This window comes from Lates calcarifer, linkage group LG20, assembly GCF_001640805.2.
Source record: "Lates calcarifer isolate ASB-BC8 linkage group LG20, TLL_Latcal_v3, whole genome shotgun sequence".
Classification (NCBI taxonomy): domain Eukaryota; kingdom Metazoa; phylum Chordata; class Actinopteri; family Centropomidae; genus Lates; species Lates calcarifer.
In genome coordinates, this window is record NC_066852.1 from 6,665,147 (window position 1) to 6,677,184 (window position 12,038).

Sequence of the window (12,038 nt, forward strand, 5' to 3'; positions counted from 1 at the left end):
AGGCCCTGGAGGGCCTGTGTGGGCAGAGGAGGAATTAACACTGCAGAGAACTGTGACTTTGGAGCAGCTTTTTTTCCAGTGTGACCATGACCTCAAACATGAAGTCATATCAACACAGCAAAGGTTTTAAAGCCTGTCATGTCTGAAGAGTTTTACAAAGAAGAATTTGGAAAATTGCAGTGTAATGATGTGCAATGCTGATTCAGACCTTACACATACCTTACACACAATGTTCCCCCTAATTTTTCATGTGTCTGAGCATACACACAAACTCCCTGAGAATTCCTTGGACCACTGTGAGCGACATCAGACGTGCACACTGTGGCACACTGTAATTTTATGCGCTACATAGTGTTGCTGTGCACAGAGAAAGCGGGAGCAGCTTAGAGGGAACATTGCTTACACATACCACAAACTACTAACTGAACACATAAAACCTAAATATCTCAACACAATGAAATGAACCTAGAGTATAATGGCATATTTTGGATTTCTCATGACCTCTCAACTCACACTGTTGACAGTATTTAAATATGAAAAAATAAATGTGATAATGGTATCAATTTGAGAAGACAAAGTCAGTACTTTTTGGGGGACTTTAAAACAAAGCTTGGTGCTCTGGGTGCTCCTCCCTAAGTGACCTAGACTTAACAACCTGTAACATCAGTTATTGCCAGTATAATTGCTTCATGCTGAGGGCACAAATCCTTAATTTCAGGGAAGGTGTTTAATAATTAGGTGACCATTAATTCAAAGGTATGACATATTCATTTGTGGGAAACTCCTCCTGAAAAATGACAGCATCCTAAAGCAGCAGCAGAAATTTTCTGCAGGTATTGTTCCTGAGTATATTTCACCTGTCATTTCCAAAACCAGAGCAGTTCTCTTTAAATGCTTTTATTGATTTCTCAGAGGAAACCTGTATCTTTCCACACATGTGCATGTGTGTGTTTGAGAATGGTCATTAATCAGACGGAGATTGGCGCACTCTAAATCAGTCACATTTTAATCAGAGCACTCAGCTGCTTAGTGATCCAGCAGAGCCGGTGTCCCTCAGGATCTACGTTTTGGGACTAATTGATCACCAGTCAGTCTGAGAATTGATTTATTTGGATTGCCCATAGACACAGAATCTCACCAGCTACTTGAATTAAAGATTAACTCCTAAGCAGTGCAGAGAGTGTGCAGGTGTACTTGGGAGCTCAAATCATTATTACAGAATTGAATATATATGTTATGCCTATTTATCATACGTTTTTACATTATAAATGTTGCTCAGCCACTCAGATTATTCTCTAATTAGAATTCCACTCACGCACTTAATAAGAGCAATATTTTCTTAAAAAGCTCTCAACTCTTTAGCCTATGTAAACTTCATTAATGCCTGTTTACTGTGAGAGTCTGCAGTGGAGACAATGGGACTGCAGCATAGTATGAGGGAGATATGTAGGGACTGCATTCACAGCATCATGTATACTCAGTTCCCCCTGCTAAAAAAATAAGTGTGAGATTATTTTTGGTTTATTTTTCTTGTAGTCTTTGAACTCATTACCTGCCAAAAGTAAGTAAAGGCTGATGTTTTGTATTCTAATAGAAGTGCATTATTCTATTTAAAGCTGCTCAAAGTCTTTTTGTTCAATACTTCTAAGAAGATAAAGGCGCCAGAATTGACGGGACACATAAACAGTCATTTTGTAATGTTTCCATACCTTCAGTACCAGATTTTGTTGCACTACAACGCCGAGCCACGCCCCTGCAAGGAAGCTCTATACACACAAGAACAGAGCAGGGAGGGGGGAGAGGCACACACAAACACACGAGGAGAGAAACTCTGGGAGAGTGCAGAGAGAGAAGAGGGGGCCAGACAACACAGACATTCAACTCACATATGGACTTGCAAGCATCTAGGGCTTAAGGGAAATGGTGTTTGATAAAGACCACTGAAGAACATTCACCCATCAGCCACAACAATAAAACCACTGACAGATAAAGTGAATAACTGATCGTCTTGTTACAGTGTTCTCCTGGGAAACCTTGGATTCCAGCATTCATCTGGATGTTACTTGAGAGAGCTTCCATTAGACAGGATCAGGTTGGGATCTGGGGAGTTTGGAGGCTGATAATGATGATTTTTTTAGTTATAAGTGTAGTTAACGCTAATAGGATTTTAAACAGGGTTTTCTTACCTCTGGGACAGAAAGTTCTGGTTTCACTGCAGCTTTCTGTGGCAGATAAACGTAGCAACTAGCTGGTGAACATAAAGCAGTGCAACATTTAGCAGCTAAGGCTGTGTTCAGACCCACTTTAACAATGTCAGAAAAAAGGCTGCCCTCTCATACATTACCACAAGACTAGTCCAGCAATGCAGGGGCTCCAGTAAAATAACAAGGGGCTGTCTATCTGTTACGATAGCATACAGAAACTCTTTGACAATCTAAATCAAGTTCACTGCATCTATAAAATGTGACATCTGTCTATGTTTTGGTCACAACTTATTTATACCTGCCACCGTATGGCCATAAAATCAGTTATTATTGTTGCTTTTATAAAAATGAGCCTAACATCCAGGCTCTTTAATGTATCTTTTATGATGAATGTACTGACAATACATGTCATGGAACAAGGATAGTCCAGATAGTGCAGTCATTGATGCCTATCAAAACATGCCCTCTGTTACATAGATGTTAATGTTGCATAAACTGCTTTGTAAAACTGAATTTGGAAACGGAATTCAACTTATTTCTGGGAACATGTTCCTTTTGTAATCTACTGTACGCATTTAGCCAGATAATTGAACTGAAATGCTGTATTGAAGTGAAAAATCCGAGGTGTGGACAGCAACTCAGAGGTCTGGAGCCAGGCCAATCATGAACACAACTGTGGTAAACACACATATGTCTGCGCACATTGAGTAATTATTGCATTGCTGTTGGCGAGAATCAAAGGTAATCACAGGACTACTTTAAACTGCTCAGGCATGTTTTCATTTGCAGCTCATTGATTGAAGCAGTCATTAAAAGAGCTGAGACAGATAAAAATGCAAAGTAGGTAATGATGTGAACAAGGGGGTGCTGAGAGCCTGGGTGGAATGAGTCAGGGCTGTGGCCTGCGGACTCACTATTTTCTTAAATAACCAAGCTCTCATTATAGTGCCAACATTTAATAGCAAGATTTATTATCACATTAATTTTGAGACATTGGAATTATAATACTAAAAACAAAGACCATAAAGTAGCTGAGAGGAGCATAGAGACTTCAACAGAGCTTTTTTTTTTTTAACATGTCCTGGCAGGAAAAACACAGGTCAAACACATCTTATTACCTACAGCTCAGTTTCTTTGAGTGACCCAGTAAGCCACACCAGTGTACCAGCCTGCACAATACCAGGACTCTGGAACCAGCTTACTGGCTGGAATCCGGTCGTTTTTAATGTTATTACTTACACCTGTGCTGCTCCTACAATGGCATGACAATATATCTGCTGTGTGTTGGCACAGGACAACAAATACACAAATACATTATTGTTAATATCTCTTCTCTGTAATCAAGATGTAGCAGGCTTTATGGGGCATGTGGCTACCACTTACAACATGTTGGACTTTCATGGAACTCTACAGAGAGTACAAAGTGAAAGAGTGAGAATGTGCTCAGTGCTTAGCAGTTCATGAACATACCGGTTTTTGCTGGGATCAAATCTGTAAACTCTTTCTAAAGTCCACATCCACCCTGCCTCCACGTCCTGACGACATATTGACAATCTGACAAAGTGAGCACTCGGCTGTGTTCTCTCTTTGCAAGCTAAGGTGTAGGCCAAGGTTATCCATTACTAGATGCATGCGGCAAGTACCCCCCTCTTTCCTTCTCTCTTTCTCCCTCGGTCTGACAGTCATCCAGCTTCACTCTTATTCTTATAATATTGCTGAGGCATTTATAGCATAATAGCTCCTACCTTAAGACCTGCTATTTTTAGTATTGCTTCTCTGAAGAATCATTTTTCAAGAGATTGGAACTTTTTTCTGACAGCTTAGATCAGTGCATCATCCTGTATGAGGTAAGGTCTAAATCAGTCCTATTTGCATTGCTAATATGATAGGTCAGCAAAACCTCACAGCATGATGTAGTAAATTCTATCTGGGAAAAAATTTAAACTAGAAATAAACAGCATTGCTAATGGTTTGTAATGTACACACACACACACACACACACACACACACACACACACTCAAAGAAGATGGCATTTAGCACAACAATCGCATACAAAATGTTTTTATGCACACAACTATTTTTATAATACCTGTAAAATGTAGGTTTGGTTTTGTAGCAGCACTGTGTGTCACTCTGAGGTTTCACAAACTGCAGCAGAATGAGGCACAATTACACAAAAGCAGAAAAAGCAAAAAAAAACAAACAAAAAAAAAAATCCAACATTTACAGTCAGAAAATAATGGAGTAAAACTGGAGTTACTGTTATTAAAGCAGTTCAAATTTTTGTGAAAAAAAAGAGATCAGTAGAAGCCAGAACCAATGGATGTGTTCACCACTCATAAACTTCATAAACTAATAAATGATAAAAAGAAATAAATAATTAAAATACGGAAAATGACAATTCATCACAGTAGCATTACTTGAACATTATGTCCATTAAATATGTCTGTACCTTTGCAGAGTGAAATCCACAAACACAGCTCTGTGAGATATCTGCCCTCTGTGCTGGAGTGGACCCTTCTCAGTCTGCAACAAGACAAATTCAATTGCATTATTAAATTCATGTGCACCTGCCACAAAGTGCTATAAGTTGACTTGAAGGGAACAGATTTACCTTCTGATAAAGATCATTTCTTCTGTCTTGGAGTTGGCCTGTTTCCAGCTTCAGAGAGACAAATTCCTGTGGAAGCAAATCTCCTAAACCTGACCATCTCCTCATCATCACCTATGGCCTTATACATGGAGGCCTAACAATTACCAACAGCTCAAGAGAACAACCAAATTTAATTTCTTTATATCATAAAATTACTCACAGAATTTTCATTAAAGAGTGTCATTGTTGTTTTAATTGGTGAGACATTCAGTCAGGGCCAACTTAAAATGAAAAACTAACTTAGTGCTTTGAGGAATAGATGGCAAGATTGTTAGGAGGGGCTAACCCTCCCTAAGCCTAACCCTGTTCCAACTAAATATCCTGTATGTTTCCTGTTGTTAAGAACATGGTGCAATGATATAAAAGGACAAGAGTTTAACAAGTTATCTAACACTGGCCTATAGTCTCTGGCAGAGAAAATGAATTTATCTTTCCTGGCCCAAAAGACTTAATAATGTTAAAGCTAAATTATTACTGTGGTATTATGGTTGGGCAACATGACGCTATGCATCAAGGATTTAAAGGATTCAAGCATCAAAATAACAAAGTATATTCATTTGTACATGGACTATACTCATATTTTTCTACTCCTGCCAACCAGCACTTTACAAAACATGGCTCATTCACACAAACTCATACACTAATGGAACAAAAGTATCTTGCCCGAGTACATGTGGAATGGAGGAGCCAGGGTTCAAACCATGACCCTCTGATTAGTGGACGGCCTGCTCCACCTCCTGAGCCACAGTCCTGAGCCCCTTTGTCAGTCAATTAATACTTAAAGTGCTGCTACTAGTACATCTAATAGTCATTAGTAATTTTAGTAGCCCTGTTTCTGAGGAACCAACAGGAAGTTCACCAGCTATTAATATTTACTGCTTACAGTCTGTTATTACAACAGCTACAGCTGAGCTGTCACTAAAACCACTGACACAAGTGTTAATGCTCATCTCATTTTTATTACTATTAGTACTGACGTACATACTGATACTGCTGTTCCCAGTGGTAGTACCAGTACTGTTATGCACTAATAATTTAAATCTAAACTGTTTGCGCTGATGTGGTGATCTCGTTCTACTTAATCCTGGAAATTTGTTTTAAAATATGAGAACAAATGTAACAAATCAATAAGACATATAATATAATGATAATAAAGACACTGGATTATTTGCATTGATACTAATTAAAAGTATTTGAATGGATCATTGCCAAAAGAGTCTCTTAATGCTGTTTCCATCTTTTACAGTCTTTTATTTACATTATATACCATATATACAAAGATGGAGAACTTACCATTTTCTTAAGGAAACACAGAATAAACTGAAAGAGAATAATTATCATGATTCAGTATAACAGTATAACAGTACTAAAAGGAAAAAAGCTTTAAGAGGGTCAACCCATCCTAACCCTAACCCTCAGGAAATATTCCATCCACACATATTAAACCAACAATAATAATGTAAAACTGGTTTATAAATTCTCACAATTATTTTAACTTCTCATCAGTTCATGAACTGAGATGACATTATCAATGATGAATATTGAAGTATATTTTGTCTCCTGATCTTGAGTCTTTATGAAAACTAAAACACAGCTTTAGAAATGCATTTGAATGGAACATTTCCTCAAGACCCTCTTAAAGCCTTTCCTTCTCCTATAATTCTTAAATGAATTTTTACTTACTATATACATTCTAATAGTCAATGTACACAGACTCCACTGATTTGAACCATTGTAGCTGCTCTAATAACATCCATCAGGTCTGTGACTGAAGAGTCTCACACACAGCTCTGTTCTCAGCTCTGCTAACTTTAGACACCAGGTTCATTTTGACTTTTTGTCCAGTAACTACACTAAGTAAACAACATCCACAAGGTGTCTGTTATTACATCTAAATCAAATGCAAATGTGTAGTTATGCTCGTAAAACATTAAAGAACACTTTAAATTACATAAGAAATGTGAAAACAAATGCTCCACTTTTGAAATGTTTCCTGTGAACATTAGAATTGCAACAGTAACACAACACAGCCGGTTCCTGTGGACATTCAGTCAATGTATTTTTTATTTTAATTATTTTAAGCCTTTCCTTTTCTCTTATAATTCTTATCTTACTTCTCACTGGAAGTGGAAGACTTATCACTACTCAGTGAGTGTAACAGAAGTAAAGTGTTTTAGGACAGTCTGTCTATCTAAGCTTCCTGTTGTTCACACTGAGATGTAATAATTTAACAACAACTTTATCACTGACCTTAATGTTTTAAAATTAAGTTCACCTGCTCACTTTCAATAATACTGTGACGTGAATAAATTCAATTCAATTCAATTCAATTAGAGAATAGTGACTGAAGAACATAGCATAACACAATGTTCCATGTTAAAAAAAAAGAAGTAAAGTGATAAAGTGAAATCAAATTGGCATTAAAAATAAAAGTAATGGAGGAACAATTCTTTTGTCTCTTGCTCTTAAATCGTTATAAAAACGGGGAAGAGTGAATAGAGGCACTGTATAAAAGCCTAGATGATGATAATAATGGGTTTGAATGCATTTTGACATTAAATTCCCTCACATGATGTGTGTGTTTTTAAAGATGGATGAATGCTGAGTGCAAAAATAGATTTTGCAATAGAAATAAAAAAATAGGATTGTTATCTTGTTCTCATCTATTTTTCACATACACACACTCTTTGACCAACTAATGCACACACACCCATGAAGTACATAGTGGTAACTCAATTGTTTTGCACCATATTAAAACTGGTGCATCGGTGGCCTTCACCTGTGAGTTTTAGCCTCTGCAGTTACATCTCTCCATCTCTAAATAACTAAAATATATGACTGCACCCTTGTTGACCTTTAGCTCTGTCAATGAACTGTTCAACACTCAGTTCGTCATAAGTCACACATCACACACACACACACACACACACACATATCACAAATAAAATTAATTTGGTTTCTTCTGGAACTATGTACAGTATATAATGATACATAACTACTGTTTAAATGTTATCAATGCTGCACTGCAAATTTGCTCCCTAAGAAACTAGAGGCATTGCCATGGTAACTAAAATCAACCGACCTTGATTTGTGTTGCACAATAACATTTCCTAGAAATCAGAGAAGCACAGTGAAATGTATGAAAGAAGCTTATAAAAAATGAATAAAAATAGCTCATCTCAATGAAATAAAATAACTTTGTTTCAACTTTCAAAGTAAAGATTAATAATCTCACCTGCATACTGGGAAGAAAAATTTTACATAATGAAATAATTGAAAGCTGGGTCACTGATTTTCAGTGATTTTGTTACTTTTACATACAGAAAATCATCAGTAGCAGCCAATACAGTATTTCACAATTCTAACCTGCCTGGTCAACACACAGCACTTTACTTTCCATTACGTTCTGTCAGCTTGTGGCTTATGCCAGCAGGAGGCATGTGTGCCATCCCAACTCTCCGCACAGAGCCAATTTGATGATTGAAGTCTGCTTTGGGAGATTAACTTGCTAGACATTCCTTATGTAATGGTAAAACTGCTTAGGGAAGGGCCCTAAAAGCCAGCATGACTTGACAAGCCACGCTATATATGGCTCATCAATAGTCATTACCACAGCTCTATTCATTAATTTTATTGGTTCTGTTCATTAACTCTTTCAACCACTGCCAGCCTGCTGCTTAAGTAATTATGTTTATCTGAGAGCCAAGAGAACACTGTTTCTTTGCTCAAAACAAGAACAAATTACAATGCTGTGAATTGCTGGTATTACATAAACAGGCCAGTGTAAGCTACAGATGTCTCCTCACAGATAACCTGAACAGCCAACTAAAGTAACATCAGACAGTAGTCTCCTAGTAGAGAAAAACTAGAAAGGATCTTCTTTAATATTTATGCAATTTATTCCATGTAAAAGAGGCTAAATGGAGGAGTACATTACTGGCACTAATGTGATTTCCAATATGGAAACAGAAACAGGGCAGGTAATCGGATTTAGTGTAGGGTTTCCCAGATTTGAAGGGTTCTTACAGCAGGCTTTAGAAGTACAGCCTCAGTCTCTGTCAAAACACAGGATGAATAACCTCAGCATGTCAGGCTGACACAGCCCTCGTCTGTGCATCACTCCCATCATTTGTCAAGACACAGGGATGCAGTGAGATGGTCAGCTGAACTAGATGTGACTATACTCAGTTATACAGTAAACAGATCTGTTGCAAATGTGCACTGCATGATAGCAAGTCTCTAAATCCATCCATTTATGCCACAGACTGTGGTGGTAGCAGGCTAAGTAAAAAGCCAGGATCATGCTCTACTCTTTAAGGCTAATTGATATTTTTGGATCACAATGGATCACATGACTACATGTATGAGAAAGGAGTCACTCCTGGTGATGAGCCCACAGAGAATTACCTCCCATATCTGCAGTTCTCCTCAGCCCTGCTCAGATTCATGTTGGAGTTTTTCAGGTCATTGCTTGGGTTTTGCAGCTTGTAACTTTACTGTTGGAATCAGGCCCCACTGCTCTCATTGGTGCTGTTTCCAGATGCAGCAGGCAGCTGTTTTCAGCAAAAAAGCTGAGAGTGCAGCTTAAGAGCCCATGGGTGTAATTTCTACTCGGGATGGGGTGACATATCTCCCTCATTTTTCAAATTGCTATTTTGAGACTATATATACTACTGTTATACTGTCTAGCTGGTGGGGGCTGTGGTTATTGTTGGGGTGTGTGGTCAATGTAAAAATCACCAGGCTATCACACCAGAGACTGGGGTTAGCATCCACAGTCCCACCTGTAGTACTGGCAAAAACAGTTTGGTTCAAATCAAGTTCACACTGGTACAAGCTGCCCCCAGGAAGTAGCCGTATATCCACGCTCTGAGTCAAACATTAATAAAGCTTTCACCTACTCCTGCCTACTCTGTTTTTATATGCTGCCAAACTAACTGCCAGCCTCATAAATAGAAATAAATACAACCTTAAATCATGTTCCAAACTCACTTGAGTACTGTGTAACTCAAGTGAGTCACAAGGCTCACCTGTGTGTCATGTACATGTCAGTCCCTTTACTGTGTAGTTTGTTTTGATTTCCTGTTTTATTCTTTTGGTTTTCCTTACTTCCTGTTTGTGTTCATTTTAGGTGTCTTGTCTTCCCCTGTGTGTGATTGCCCCATTGATTTCACCTGTGTCTCATTATCTCCTCCCCTCCTGTGTATATAAGCCTGTTTCCCCAGTGTGTCTTTGTCAGATTGTCTGCGTCCTAGTGTGTAGCTTTCTGGTGTTTTCCCTGTGATTAGTTCTTTGTGATTTTGACCAAGTTTGTTTCTTGAGACCTGGTTTTTGCCTTGCGATTTTGTACTTCTGCCTGCCTTCACTTATTCTTGTGAATAAACCGCCTCACCTTATCCTACTGTCTCGGGTCTGCTCTGTGGGTCCAGTTTTGTCTGTCTGACTCTGACAGTACAAGAGACACCGCAGACTCAGGGCTTCTGTTAGCCTGAGGATATTACTCCAATTCTCCTCTTGTCAATAACTGTTTAGCATTTTCATTTAAATACTTTTGTTGTCTCCAGGTCAAATTTTATTCCTGCCACTGTCATGATAGAACATATACACAACCGGTAAAGTTTATAAGACTTTTCCACTGCAGGAACTTTTTCAGGAACCCAGAGAAGTCATACATGTGCTGATTGGTCAAACATAAGCCTCAAGACTTCTACAACTTTTGTAGGCTGAAGCACTCATTCACAAACTTATAACCAAGAGGCAGACCCCCCCCCTGAACCTCATCTTAGATTTGAAGTGGCTGTTTGGCAAAGGTCACATTAAATCCAGTCACAAATTAAATCAAATCACTAATTAACTAAGCACAATAATGAGGAACTCTGCCACAGCACAGTGAACATCATGTTATCACCTAATTGAGCCACGCTGAGTGATGCCATCGCTGGTTTGTATCTGATCCTAAAACTCAGCCACAGTGAGCTTGTTTCCTGCTGGTGCATCTCGGCCATCAAGCCCAGTTTTATTTGTTTCCCTGCCAAGTAAAGGTTATCTGAGTCCAGCTTGATCAGCAGCAAAAAAAGCATGCTTACTGGTCCGACTGAACCCAAGCTACTTAGGTACATTAAAGGAGTAGAGAACCAAATGCATTTCCACAGAAGCTGTACCTATAAGCTACAGCAGTGATTCCCAAACTTTTTGACTTGTGACCCCTTAAACTGAAGTAATGTCTTCATGTGATCCTTTATTACCAGCTGCATAGGTTCTTCTGTTCTGGCCCATTTTGCTTGTGTTATGTGAATATTATAGAGTCCCAAAGAATAAAATAATCCAGGAATTCATGAGAAAATAATCAAGATTGGATCTGAAAAAATAAATCTGAAAACATAAACATTAGAGTCAGAGCAGTTGCAAATCGGATGATTTAACTCTTGTAAAGGATTTTTCTTCGGTACAGAGTTTATTATTCTGATTTATTCAAAAATAAATACTCCTATTGAAACCTGACAAATAACGTTTGTACTGAAGAATGATTGAGACAAAGATTAAAAGATTAAATGAAAGTCTGAAAAATACACCTTGAGGCAGAAATATGTTTTTCTGCTTTCCACTCCTGTTAATCGTCATAAGACCCTTCAGATTTATCTTGTAACCCTTTTTGGGGACCTCTATCATAAACCACTGTGCTAAGGTATATCTGTAATTTGCATAAATGTGTTTAAATATGAGACTGAACTCACAAACTGAAGTCAAAAGGATAAAGGAATAAGTAATGTTGAGGACTCTCAAATATACAAGAAGAATTTCCATGACAACAGGTTTTAGGTTTTCAATTTTCCTGGTGTGAAGCAGTGTGTGAACAATGGATTTGATGGAAACATTCAATATCTAGGACATCTCTGTGAGGCGCAGTGGTCTTATGTGAAATGTAAGGAAAGCAGAAATTTGATTTTAGTTTCATGTTCCTGACAGTAAAATATGTCCATTCCCATTTACACAGAAAATGGAACTGCAACCATAACATTACAGAGGAAAAATACATGCTCTGTATTTTTTCACTTAGACTTGTTTCTTATTTACTTCTCTGTCCAATGCTACACGATGACAAAGAATTAGCACACATGACACCTTAATTTCCACAATTTAAGGGTGAAATAAATATAATAAGAGAGTTGTAAAAGTTAAA